Genomic DNA, 15179 nt, shown 5'->3' on the forward strand with positions numbered 1-15179 from the left:
GTTTACTTGTGATAATGACAATAGTCACGAGCCTTAGGGAGAGTACAGATACGCCAAGGTCAGTAGAGCTAACTCAAACAGGCTAATGAATGAAAGGTTGATTAGAAGGGAACAGTAAAACTGTTTCAGATTGATCACAACGTCAACAATACAATAACTACAAGATAAGGGATTGAGTTTCTTTAATCTGATAAAGAGCAGAGGTTCATTTGACTCGGTTGTCATAGTTACAGTTTAAGTCCTGATATTATTGCTTCACATTGTTTTCCACGAAGATCCCATTCTAAAGATTAGGCTTAGTTTAGTCAATGTTTAACACCGCTGTTCTGTTTGTCTTTCCACTGTTACAGTACGGACCACACACACACACACACACACACACACACACACACACACACACACACACTACTCTACACGTAGAGTGTAGGCTGCTTCCTGCAACACCACGGCTTTCAGAGGACAGCAACACATGGGATAGCTAGCATGACCTTGAAGGTGTATTGTGTTTCACTGTGAGGAGAGAGAAAGTTCAGAAGGCTTTTATCTTTCACAGACAGACGCATCACTGAACTCAGAGTGAGTGAACGAGTGACTTAGAAATTAAAGGTATCTGTGAATCGGATGATTTTGGGTTTATAAATCAGTTTCGCTGAAGGGTCGCCGTAGTTTAACGTCCTGTACTTTGGTCTCTCCTGCTTTTCTGTCTGTAGTCTTTCTGGCTCTGCAACACTTGAACCACGCATAGTGATGACATCCTCTTTGTGTGACATCACAGCGCTACCCTGCCCCTCCCCCTCCTGACATATCACCTCTCCCTCCTCACTTTGCAGTGCCATGGGGACATTTACTTCCTGTTTGGCTTCATGTGGGCGGGGCTCCTGGTTGGACGTTGTGGGCGCTGATGGCAGGAAGCAAAGGTCAAGATCAGGGGTTGTGGGGACAGAGGTCATGACATCAGGGGTCGTAGATTCAGAAGGTGGGGGTGAGAGGCTGGTGTTAAGGGCCTGGCCCAGTTCCGATGGTTCTGATTCTGAGCCGTAGGCCATCCTAGGGATGGGGTATCTGGGCTGGCCTCTCTGGGTGGACCGGGGTTGGGGTGGATCCATGTACTGTTTTCTCCAGGGGTAGGAGAGATGTGAGCCTTCCAGGGTCCTGGTTTTGGACCCTAACCCTGAGTATTTCTGTGCTGGTGGATCCACAGAGGAAGCTAGGGCCCACACAGGAGGACAAGGGAGCAGCGTTGCCAGGTACCCAGACTGCAAGGCCTCTACCTCAGGTATCCCTACCTGGGGTGCTGGGGGAGACCACTGGACCACTGCAGCAGAGCAGAGCAGCTCTACCTGCCCATAGCTGAGCTCCTGACCTAAGACCTGTATCTTTAATTCCTGATCTGAAACCTGTACCTTGACCTCCTGACCTGTAACCTGTACCTTGACCTCCTGACCTGAAACTTCAACGTCACTGTCTTGATCAGGATCCTGATTCTCCTGATGTGAAGCCTGTACCACCACTTCCTGACCCACTGAAGCCTTAACTTCAATGTTTTCACTCTGAACCTTTAGCTCCTTGTCAAACTCTGAACCATGGCCTTCTAGTCTTTGACCTGAGCTAACAATCTGTTCTTGGTTCGTACCCTGAATCTCTACCTGTTGTTTCATACCCAGAGTCTCTACCTGTTGGTTCATCCCCAGAGTCTCTACCTGTTGGTTCATACCCAGAGTCTCTACCTGTTGGTTCATTCCCAGAGTCTCTACCTGTTGGTTCATACCCAGAGTCTCTACCTGTTGGTTCATACCCAGAGTCTCTACCTGTTGGTTCATCCCCAGAGTCTCTACCTGTTGGTTCATCCCCAGAGTCTCTACCTGTTGGTTCATACCCAGAGTCTCTACCTGTTGGTTCATACCCAGAGTCTCTACCTGTTGGTTCATACCCAGAGTCTCTACCTGTTGGTTCATACCCAGAGTCTCTACCTGTTGGTTCATCCCCAGAGTCTCTACCTGTTGGTTCATACCCAGAGTCTCTACCTGTTGGTTCATCCCCAGAGTCTCTACCTGTTGGTTCATTCCCAGAGTCTCTACCTGTGGGTTCATTCCCAGAGTCTCTACCTGTTGGTTCATACCCAGAGTCTCTACCTGTTGGTTCATCCCCAGAGTCTCTACCTGTTGGTTCATACCCAGAGTCTTTACCTGTTGGTTCATACCCAGAGTCTCTACCTGTTGGTTCATTCCCAGAGTCTCTACCTGTTGGTTCATACCCAGAGTCTCTACCTGTTGGTTCATACCCAGAGTCTCTACCTGTTGGTTCATACCCAGAGTCTCTACCTGTTGGTTCATACCCAGAGTCTCTACCTGTTGGTTCATCCCCAGAGTCTTTACCTGTGGGTTCATTCCCAGAGTCTCTACCTGTGGGTTCATTCCCAGAGTCTCTACCTGTGGGTTCATTCCCAGAGTCTCTACCTGTGGGTTCATTCCCAGAGTCTCTACCTGTTGTTTCATACCCAGAGTCTTTACCTGTTGATTAGCGCCCCAAACTTCTACCTCCTTAATTGAATCCTGAATCTGACCTTCAGCTTCTTGATCTGAACCCGGACCCCTTATCTGCTTATTGACTACAGGCTGACCTTTCACCTTCTGATTCCAGTTCCTCCCTTTTCTGTTTTGAGGTGAATCCTTCAGACCAGCTACTGTCTTCTCTGATACTCCATCTCCTTCCTGCACTCCAGAGGGGTTCTCTTTCCTCTGCTGTCCCCAGCCTTTACTCTTAACCTGCTGCTTCACTGAACTCTGACCTTTGATGGGTTGACCTGGTTGACCTAAGCACTGTTGTCCCTCTTCTTCCTGACGACTCACTAATTCTTTGACAAGACCTTTGACTTTGACTTTACCAGGTGAGCTGGTACCAGGAGAAGAGCTTTTCTTCAGGCAACTCACGTCACTTCCTCGTTGCACCATCGCCATGGTTTCAAACTTGTCCATTATGGCAGACAGTAGCTGCCCCTTGCCGATCGGTCGGGGTCTTTTCGACGCTCCTCCCCCCTGTGTGGCCCCTCCCCTCTCTTTCTGCGTTGCTGCGGCAAACCTGGCCAGCACATCCTTAACAGTGTTCCCCTTTCTCACTCCACGTCCTGTTTTGGGAATGCAGCCCTCAACCTGTCCACTAGGGGTCTCTCTGCCATGGCTCTGGCTCCCACAGCCTCCCCCTCCACCTCCTCTGGAGGACAGTGCCAGGGCCCCCACCTCCCGGCGGTGAGTGAGCGGAGGGTTGGGGGTGTTCCTCAGGAACTTGGCCTGGAGAAGCTGGAAGGAGGAGAGGCGCCTTGAGACGTCACTCCCTGCTGGTCGACCTCCACACCTGCTGAACTGGGGCACCTCCAGCCCTAACCTCTCAGGGGGCCTCATGGTGGGGCTCCGGCTGGGCAGGTCCTGGGTCAAGTAGTGGAGCAGGCTCTCCAGAACCCCTCTGAGCTCCGGGCGGGTCGTCCGGTCCCAAACCAGTCTCCTCAGGGCGCTGGTGTCCACAATGAGGCCTGATGGCCCTGCATTCGCTGCTCTCTCTGCTCTGTAGGGAAACAGAAGGGCCTAGCTTTGTTCTCAGGACAGAACAGGGACCATAGAAATAGAATCTAGATTATATTTCTCTGACAGAAACATTCTGTGAGAGTGCTGACTAACCTCTATCATCTCTGTACTACTATAACCTCTACCATCTCTGTACTATAACCTCTACATTCTCTGTACTACTATAACCTCTACCATCTCTGTACTACTATAACCTCTACCATCTCTATACTACTATAACCTCTACCATCTCTATACTACTATAACCTCTACCATCTCTATACTACTATAACCTCTACCATCTCTGTACTACTATAACCTCTACCATCTCTATACTACTATAACCTCTACCATCTCTATACTACTATAACCTCTACCATCTCTGTACTACTATAACCTCTACCATCTCTGTACTACTATAACCTCTACCATCTCTATACTACTATAACCTCTACCATCTCTGTACTACTATAACCTCTACCATCTCTATACTACTATAACCTCTACCATCTCTATACTACTATAACCTCTACCATCTCTATACTACTATAACCTCTACCATCTCTATACTACTATAACCTCTACCATCTCTGTACTACTATAACCTCTACCATCTCTATACTACTATAACCTCTACCATCTCTATACTACTATAACCTCTACCATCTCTATACTACTATAACCTCTACCATCTCTGTACTACTATAACCTCTACCATCTCTGTACTACTATAACCTCTACCATCTCTATACTACTATAACCTCTACCATCTCTATACTACTATAACCTCTACCATCTCTATACTACTATAACCTCTACCATCTCTATACTACTATAACCTCTACCATCTCTATACTACTATAACCTCTACCATCTCTATACTACTATAACCTCTACCATCTCTATACTACTATAACCTCTACCATCTCTATACTACTATAACCTCTACCATCTCTATACTACTATAACCTCTACCATCTCTATACTACTATAACCCTCTACCATCTCTATACTACTATAACCTCTACCATCTCTATACTACTATAACCTCTACCATCTCTATACTACTATAACCTCTACCATCTCTATACTACTATAACCTCTACCATCTCTATACTACTATAACCTCTACCATCTCTATACTACTATAACCTCTACCATCTCTATACTACTATAACCTCTACCATCTCTATACTACTATAACCTCTACCATCTCTATACTACTATAACCTCTACCATCTCTATACTACTATAACCTCTACCATCTCTGTACTACTATAACCTCTACCATCTCTGTACTACTATAACCTCTACCATCTCTATACTACTATAACCTCTACCATCTCTATACTACTATAACCTCTACCATCTCTATACTACTATAACCTCTACCATCTCTATACTACTATAACCTCTACCATCTCTATACTACTATAACCTCTACCATCTCTATACTACTATAACCTCTACCATCTCTATACTACTATAACCTCTACCATCTCTGTACTACTATAACCTCTACCATCTCTGTACTACTATAACCTCTACCATCTCTGTACTACTATAACCTCTACCATCTCTATACTACTATAACCTCTACCATCTCTATACTACTATAACCTCTACCATCTCTGTACTACTATAACCTCTACCATCTCTGTACTACTATAACCTCTACCATCTCTATACTACTATAACCTCTACCATCTCTGTACTACTATAACCTCTACCATCTCTATACTACTATAACCTCTACCATCTCTATACTACTATAACCTCTACCATCTCTATACTACTATAACCTCTACCATCTCTATACTACTATAACCTCTACCATCTCTGTACTACTATAACCTCTACCATCTCTATACTACTATAACCTCTACCATCTCTGTACTACTATAACCTCTACCATCTCTATACTACTATAACCTCTACCATCTCTGTACTACTATAACCTCTACCATCTCTATACTACTATAACCTCTACCATCTCTATACTACTATAACCTCTACCATCTCTATACTACTATAACCTCTACCATCTCTGTACTATAACCTCTACCATCTCTATACTACTATAACCTCTACCATCTCTATACTACTATAACCTCTACCATCTCTATACTACTATAACCTCTACCATCTCTATACTACTATAACCTCTACCATCTCTATACTACTATAACCTCTACCATCTCTGTACTACTATAACCTCTACCATCTCTGTACTACTATAACCTCTACCATCTCTATACTACTATAACCTCTACCATCTCTATACTACTATAACCTCTACCATCTCTATACTACTATAACCTCTACCATCTCTATACTACTATAACCTCTACCATCTCTATACTACTATAACCTCTACCATCTCTATACTACTATAACCTCTACCATCTCTATACTACTATAACCTCTACCATCTCTATACTACTATAACCTCTACCATCTCTATACTACTATAACCTCTACCATCTCTATACTACTATAACCTCTACCATCTCTGTACTACTATAACCTCTACCACTACTCTATACTACTATAACCTCTACCATCTCTATACTACTATAACCTCTACCATCTCTATACTACTATAACCTCTACCATCTCTGTACTATAACCTCTACCATCTCTATACTACTATAACCTCTACCATCTCTATACTACTATAACCTCTACCATCTCTGTACTACTATAACCTCTACCATCTCTATACTACTATAACCTCTACCATCTCTATACTACTATAACCTCTACCATCTCTATACTACTATAACCTCTACCATCTCTGTACTACTATAACCTCTACCATCTCTGTACTATAACCTCTACCATCTCTATACTACTATAACCTCTACCATCTCTATACTACTATAACCTCTACCATCTCTATACTACTATAACCTCTACCATCTCTATACTACTATAACCTCTACCATCTCTATACTACTATAACCTCTACCATCTCTATACTACTATAACCTCTACCATCTCTATACTACTATAACCTCTACCATCTCTATACTACTATAACCTCTACCATCTCTGTACTATAACCTCTACCATCTCTATACTACTATAACCTCTACCATCTCTGTACTACTATAACCTCTACCATCTCTGTACTACTATAACCTCTACCATCTCTATACTACTATAACCTCTACCATCTCTATACTACTATAACCTCTACCATCTCTGTACTACTATAACCTCTACCATCTCTATACTACTATAACCTCTACCATCTCTGTACTACTATAACCTCTACCATCTCTATACTACTATAACCTCTACCATCTCTATACTACTATAACCTCTACCATCTCTATACTACTATAACCTCTACCATCTCTATACTACTATAACCTCTACCATCTCTGTACTACTATAACCTCTACCATCTCTATACTACTATAACCTCTACCATCTCTATACTACTATAACCTCTACCATCTCTGTACTATAACCTCTACCATCTCTATACTACTATAACCTCTACCATCTCTATACTACTATAACCTCTACCATCTCTATACTACTATAACCTCTACCATCTCTATACTACTATAACCTCTACCATCTCTATACTACTATAACCTCTACCATCTCTATACTACTATAACCTCTACCATCTCTGTACTACTATAACCTCTACCATCTCTGTACTACTATAACCTCTACCATCTCTGTACTACTATAACCTCTACCATCTCTATACTACTATAACCTCTACCATCTCTATACTACTATAACCTCTACCATCTCTGTACTATAACCTCTACCATCTCTATACTACTATAACCTCTACCATCTCTATACTACTATAACCTCTACCATCTCTGTACTACTATAACCTCTACCATCTCTATACTACTATAACCTCTACCATCTCTATACTACTATAACCTCTACCATCTCTATACTACTATAACCTCTACCATCTCTATACTACTATAACCTCTACCATCTCTATACTACTATAACCTCTACCATCTCTATACTACTATAACCTCTACCATCTCTATACTACTATAACCTCTACCATCTCTATACTACTATAACCTCTACCATCTCTATACTACTATAACCTCTACCATCTCTATACTACTATAACCTCTACCATCTCTGTACTACTATAACCTCTACCATCTCTATACTACTATAACCTCTACCATCTCTGTACTATAACCTCTACCATCTCTATACTACTATAACCTCTACCATCTCTATACTACTATAACCTCTACCATCTCTATACTACTATAACCTCTACCATCTCTATACTACTATAACCTCTACCATCTCTATACTACTATAACCTCTACCATCTCTATACTACTATAACCTCTACCATCTCTATACTACTATAACCTCTACCATCTCTATACTACTATAACCTCTACCATCTCTATACTACTATAACCTCTACCATCTCTGTACTACTATAACCTCTACCATCTCTGTACTATAACCTCTACCATCTCTGTACTACTATAACCTCTACCATCTCTGTACTATAACCTCTACCATCTCTATACTACTATAACCTCTACCATCTCTATACTACTATAACCTCTACCATCTCTGTACTATAACCTCTACCATCTCTATACTACTATAACCTCTACCATCTCTGTACTACTATAACCTCTACCATCTCTGTACTATAACCTCTACCATCTCTATACTACTATAACCTCTACCATCTCTATACTACTATAACCTCTACCATCTCTGTACTATAACCTCTACCATCTCTATACTACTATAACCTCTACCATCTCTATACTACTATAACCTCTACCATCTCTGTACTACTATAACCTCTACCATCTCTGTACTACTATAACCTCTACCATCTCTGTACTATAACCTCTACCATCTCTGTACTACTATAACCTCTACCATCTCTGTACTACTATAACCTCTACCATCTCTATACTACTATAACCTCTACCATCTCTGTACTACTATAACCTCTACCATCTCTGTACTATAACCTCTACCATCTCTATACTACTATAACCTCTACCATCTCTATACTACTATAACCTCTACCATCTCTATACTACTATAACCTCTACCATCTCTATACTACTATAACCTCTACCATCTCTGTACTACTATAACCTCTACCATCTCTATACTACTATAACCTCTACCATCTCTATACTACTATAACCTCTACCATCTCTGTACTATAACCTCTACCATCTCTATACTACTATAACCTCTACCATCTCTATACTACTATAACCTCTACCATCTCTGTACTACTATAACCTCTACCATCTCTATACTACTATAACCTCTACCATCTCTATACTACTATAACCTCTACCATCTCTATACTACTATAACCTCTACCATCTCTGTACTACTATAACCTCTACCATCTCTGTACTACTATAACCTCTACCATCTCTATACTACTATAACCTCTACCATCTCTGTACTACTATAACCTCTACCATCTCTGTACTACTATAACCTCTACCATCTCTATGCTACTATAACCTCTACCATCTCTATACTACTATAACCTCTACCATCTCTATACTACTATAACCTCTACCATCTCTGTACTACTATAACCTCTACCATCTCTGTACTACTATAACCTCTACCATCTCTATACTACTATAACCTCTACCATCTCTATACTACTATAACCTCTACCATCTCTATACTACTATAACCTCTACCATCTCTATACTACTATAACCTCTACCATCTCTATACTACTATAACCTCTACCATCTCTGTACTACTATAACCTCTACCATCTCTGTACTACTATAACCTCTACCATCTCTGTACTACTATAACCTCTACCATCTCTATACTACTATAACCTCTACCATCTCTATACTACTATAACCTCTACCATCTCTGTACTACTATAACCTCTACCATCTCTATACTACTATAACCTCTACCATCTCTGTACTACTATAACCTCTACCATCTCTGTACTACTATAACCTCTACCATCTCTGTACTACTATAACCTCTACCATCTCTGTACTATAACCTCTACCATCTCTATACTACTATAACCTCTACCATCTCTATACTACTATAACCTCTACCATCTCTGTACTACTATAACCTCTACCATCTCTATACTACTATAACCTCTACCATCTCTATACTACTATAACCTCTACCATCTCTATACTACTATAACCTCTACCATCTCTATACTACTATAACCTCTACCATCTCTATACTACTATAACCTCTACCATCTCTGTACTACTATAACCTCTACCATCTCTATACTACTATAACCTCTACCATCTCTATACTACTATAACCTCTACCATCTCTATACTACTATAACCTCTACCATCTCTGTACTACTATAACCTCTACCATCTCTATACTACTATAACCTCTACCATCTCTATACTACTATAACCTCTACCATCTCTATACTACTATAACCTCTACCATCTCTGTACTATAACCTCTACCATCTCTATACTACTATAACCTCTACCATCTCTATACTACTATAACCTCTACCATCTCTGTACTACTATAACCTCTACCATCTCTATACTACTATAACCTCTACCATCTCTGTACTACTATAACCTCTACCATCTCTGTACTACTATAACCTCTACCATCTCTATACTACTATAACCTCTACCATCTCTATACTACTATAACCTCTACCATCTCTATACTACTATAACCTCTACCATCTCTATACTACTATAACCTCTACCATCTCTGTACTACTATAACCTCTACCATCTCTGTACTACTATAACCTCTACCATCTCTGTACTACTATAACCTCTACCATCTCTATACTACTATAACCTCTACCATCTCTGTACTACTATAACCTCTACCATCTCTATACTACTATAACCTCTACCATCTCTGTACTACTATAACCTCTACCATCTCTATACTACTATAACCTCTACCATCTCTATACTACTATAACCTCTACCATCTCTGTACTATAACCTCTACCATCTCTATACTACTATAACCTCTACCATCTCTGTACTACTATAACCTCTACCATCTCTGTACTACTATAACCTCTACCATCTCTATACTACTATAACCTCTACCATCTCTGTACTATAACCTCTACCATCTCTATACTACTATAACCTCTACCATCTCTATACTACTATAACCTCTACCATCTCTGTACTACTATAACCTCTACCATCTCTATACTACTATAACCTCTACCATCTCTATACTACTATAACCTCTACCATCTCTGTACTACTATAACCTCTACCATCTCTATACTACTATAACCTCTACCATCTCTATACTACTATAACCTCTACCATCTCTATACTACTATAACCTCTACCATCTCTATACTACTATAACCTCTACCATCTCTATACTACTATAACCTCTACCATCTCTATACTACTATAACCTCTACCATCTCTGTACTACTATAACCTCTACCATCTCTATACTACTATAACCTCTACCATCTCTATACTACTATAACCTCTACCATCTCTATACTACTATAACCTCTACCATCTCTATACTACTATAACCTCTACCATCTCTATACTACTATAACCTCTACCATCTCTATACTACTATAACCTCTACCATCTCTATACTACTATAACCTCTACCATCTCTATACTACTATAACCTCTACCATCTCTATACTACTATAACCTCTACCATCTCTATACTACTATAACCTCTACCATCTCTATACTACTATAACCTCTACCATCTCTATACTACTATAACCTCTACCATCTCTATACTACTATAACCTCTACCATCTCTATACTACTATAACCTCTACCATCTCTATACTACTATAACCTCTACCATCTCTATACTACTATAACCTCTACCATCTCTATACTACTATAACCTCTACCATCTCTATACTACTATAACCTCTACCATCTCTATACTACTATAACCTCTACCATCTCTATACTACTATAACCTCTACCATCTCTATACTACTATAACCTCTACCATCTCTATACTACTATAACCTCTACCATCTCTATACTACTATAACCTCTACCATCTCTATACTACTATAACCTCTACCATCTCTATACTACTATAACCTCTACCATCTCTATACTACTATAACCTCTACCATCTCTATACTACTATAACCTCTCCTCTACTATAACCTCTACCATCTCTATACTACTATAACCTCTACCATCTCTATACTACTATAACCTCTACCATCTCTATACTACTATAACCTCTACCATCTCTATACTACTATAACCTCTACCATCTCTGTACTACTATAACCTCTACCATCTCTATACTACTATAACCTCTACCATCTCTATACTACTATAACCTCTACCATCTCTGTACTACTATAACCTCTACCATCTCTATACTACTATAACCTCTACCATCTCTATACTACTATAACCTCTACCATCTCTATACTACTATAACCTCTACCATCTCTGTACTACTATAACCTCTACCATCTCTGTACTACTATAACCTCTACATTCTCTGTACTACTATAACCTCTACATTCTCTGTACTACTATAACCTCTACCATCTCTATACTACTATAACGTCTACCATCTCTGTACTACTATAACCTCTACCATCTCTATACTACTATAACCTCTACCATCTCTATACTATAACCTCTACCATCTCTATACTACTATAACCTCTACCATCTCTGTACTACTATAACCTCTACCATCTCTGTACTATAACCTCTACCATCTCTATACTACTATAACCTCTACCATCTCTATACTACTATAACCTCTACCATCTCTATACTACTATAACCTCTACCATCTCTATACTATAACCTCTACCATCTCTATACTACTATAACCTCTACCATCTCTGTACTACTATAACCTCTACCATCTCTATACTACTATAACCTCTACCATCTCTATACTACTATAACCTCTACCATCTCTATACTACTATAACCTCTACCATCTCTATACTACTATAACCTCTACCATCTCTGTACTACTATAACCTCTACCATCTCTGTACTATAACCTCTACCATCTCTATACTACTATAACCTCTACCATCTCTATACTACTATAACCTCTACCATCTCTGTACTACTATAACCTCTACCATCTCTGTACTATAACCTCTACCATCTCTATACTACTATAACCTCTACCATCTCTATACTACTATAACCTCTACCATCTCTATACTACTATAACCTCTACCATCTCTATACTACTATAACCTCTACCATCTCTATACTACTATAACCTCTACCATCTCTATACTACTATAACCTCTACCATCTCTATACTACTATAACCTCTACCATCTCTATACTACTATAACCTCTACCATCTCTATACTACTATAACCTCTACCATCTCTGTACTACTATAACCTCTACCATCTCTATACTACTATAACCTCTACCATCTCTGTACTATAACCTCTACCATCTCTATACTACTATAACCTCTACCATCTCTATACTACTATAACCTCTACCATCTCTGTACTACTATAACCTCTACCATCTCTGTACTACTATAACCTCTACCATCTCTGTACTACTATAACCTCTACCATCTCTATACTACTATAACCTCTACCATCTCTATACTACTATAACCTCTACCATCTCTGTACTACTATAACCTCTACCATCTCTGTACTACTATAACCTCTACCATCTCTATACTACTATAACCTCTACCATCTCTATACTACTATAACCTCTACCATCTCTATACTACTATAACCTCTACCATCTCTATACTACTATAACCTCTACCATCTCTATACTACTATAACCTCTACCATCTCTATACTACTATAACCTCTACCATCTCTATACTACTATAACCTCTACCATCTCTATACTACTATAACCTCTACCATCTCTGTACTACTATAACCTCTACCATCTCTATACTACTATAACCTCTACCATCTCTATACTACTATAACCTCTACCATCTCTCTACTATAACCTCTACCATCTCTATACTACTATAACCTCTACCATCTCTATACTACTATAACCTCTACCATCTCTATACTACTATAACCTCTACCATCTCTATACTACTATAACCTCTACCATCTCTATACTACTATAACCTCTACCATCTCTATACTACTATAACCTCTACCATCTCTGTACTATAACCTCTACCATCTCTATACTACTATAACCTCTACCATCTCTATACTACTATAACCTCTACCATCTCTGTACTATAACCTCTACCATCTCTATACTACTATAACCTCTACCATCTCTGTACTACTATAACCTCTACCATCTCTGTACTACTATAACCTCTACCATCTCTATACTACTATAACCTCTACCATCTCTGTACTACTATAACCTCTACCATCTCTATACTACTATAACCTCTACATTCTCTGTACTACTATAACCTCTACCATCTCTGTACTACTATAACCTCTACCATCTCTATACTACTATAACCTCTACCATCTCTATACTACTATAACCTCTACCATCTCTATACTACTATAACCTCTACCATCTCTATACTACTATAACCTCTACCATCTCTATACTACTATAACCTCTACCATCTCTATACTACTATAACCTCTACCATCTCTATACTACTATAACCTCTACCATCTCTATACTACTATAACCTCTACCATCTCTGTACTACTATAACCTCTACCATCTCTGTACTATAACCTCTACCATCTCTATACTACTATAACCTCTACCATCTCTGTACTATAACCTCTACCATCTCTATACTACTATAACCTCTACCATCTCTATACTACTATAACCTCTACCATCTCTGTACTACTATAACCTCTACCATCTCTATACTACTATAACCTCTACCATCTCTATACTACTATAACCTCTACCATCTCTATACTACTATAACCTCTACCATCTCTATACTACTATAACCTCTACCATCTCTATACTACTATAACCTCTACCATCTCTATACTACTATAACCTCTACCATCTCTATACTACTATAACCTCTACCATCTCTACCATCTCTATACTACTATAACCTCTACCATCTCTGTACTACTATAACCTCTACCATCTCTATACTACTATAACCTCTACCATCTCTATACTACTATAACCTCTACCATCTCTGTACTACTATAACCTCTACCATCTCTATACTACTATAACCTCTACCATTCTCTGTACTACTATAACGCTCTACCATCTCTGTACTACTATAACCTCTACCATGGACAATGAATTATTTATACATAACAGAATATTAATTCCTTGTTCGGTACATTAGCTACAGCAGTAGATTTAGGGATGATTTACATTTCCAGTGAGTGTTCTAGCAGTGTAGAATTGTTTAGTTGATCTGTAACAGGGACTGTTTAGTTGATCTGTAGCAGGGACTGTTTAGTTGATCTGTAGCAGGGACTGTTTAGTTGATCTGTAACAGGGACTGTTTAGTTGATCAGTAACAGGGACTGTTTAGTTGATCAGTAACAGGGACTGTTTAGTTGATCAGTAACAGGGACTGTTTAGTTGATCAGTAACAGGGACTGTTTAGTTGATCAGTAACAGGGACTGTTTAGTTGATCTG

The sequence above is a fragment of the Salmo salar genome, chromosome ssa16, assembly GCF_905237065.1.
Source record: "Salmo salar chromosome ssa16, Ssal_v3.1, whole genome shotgun sequence".
Lineage (NCBI taxonomy): Eukaryota > Metazoa > Chordata > Actinopteri > Salmoniformes > Salmonidae > Salmo > Salmo salar.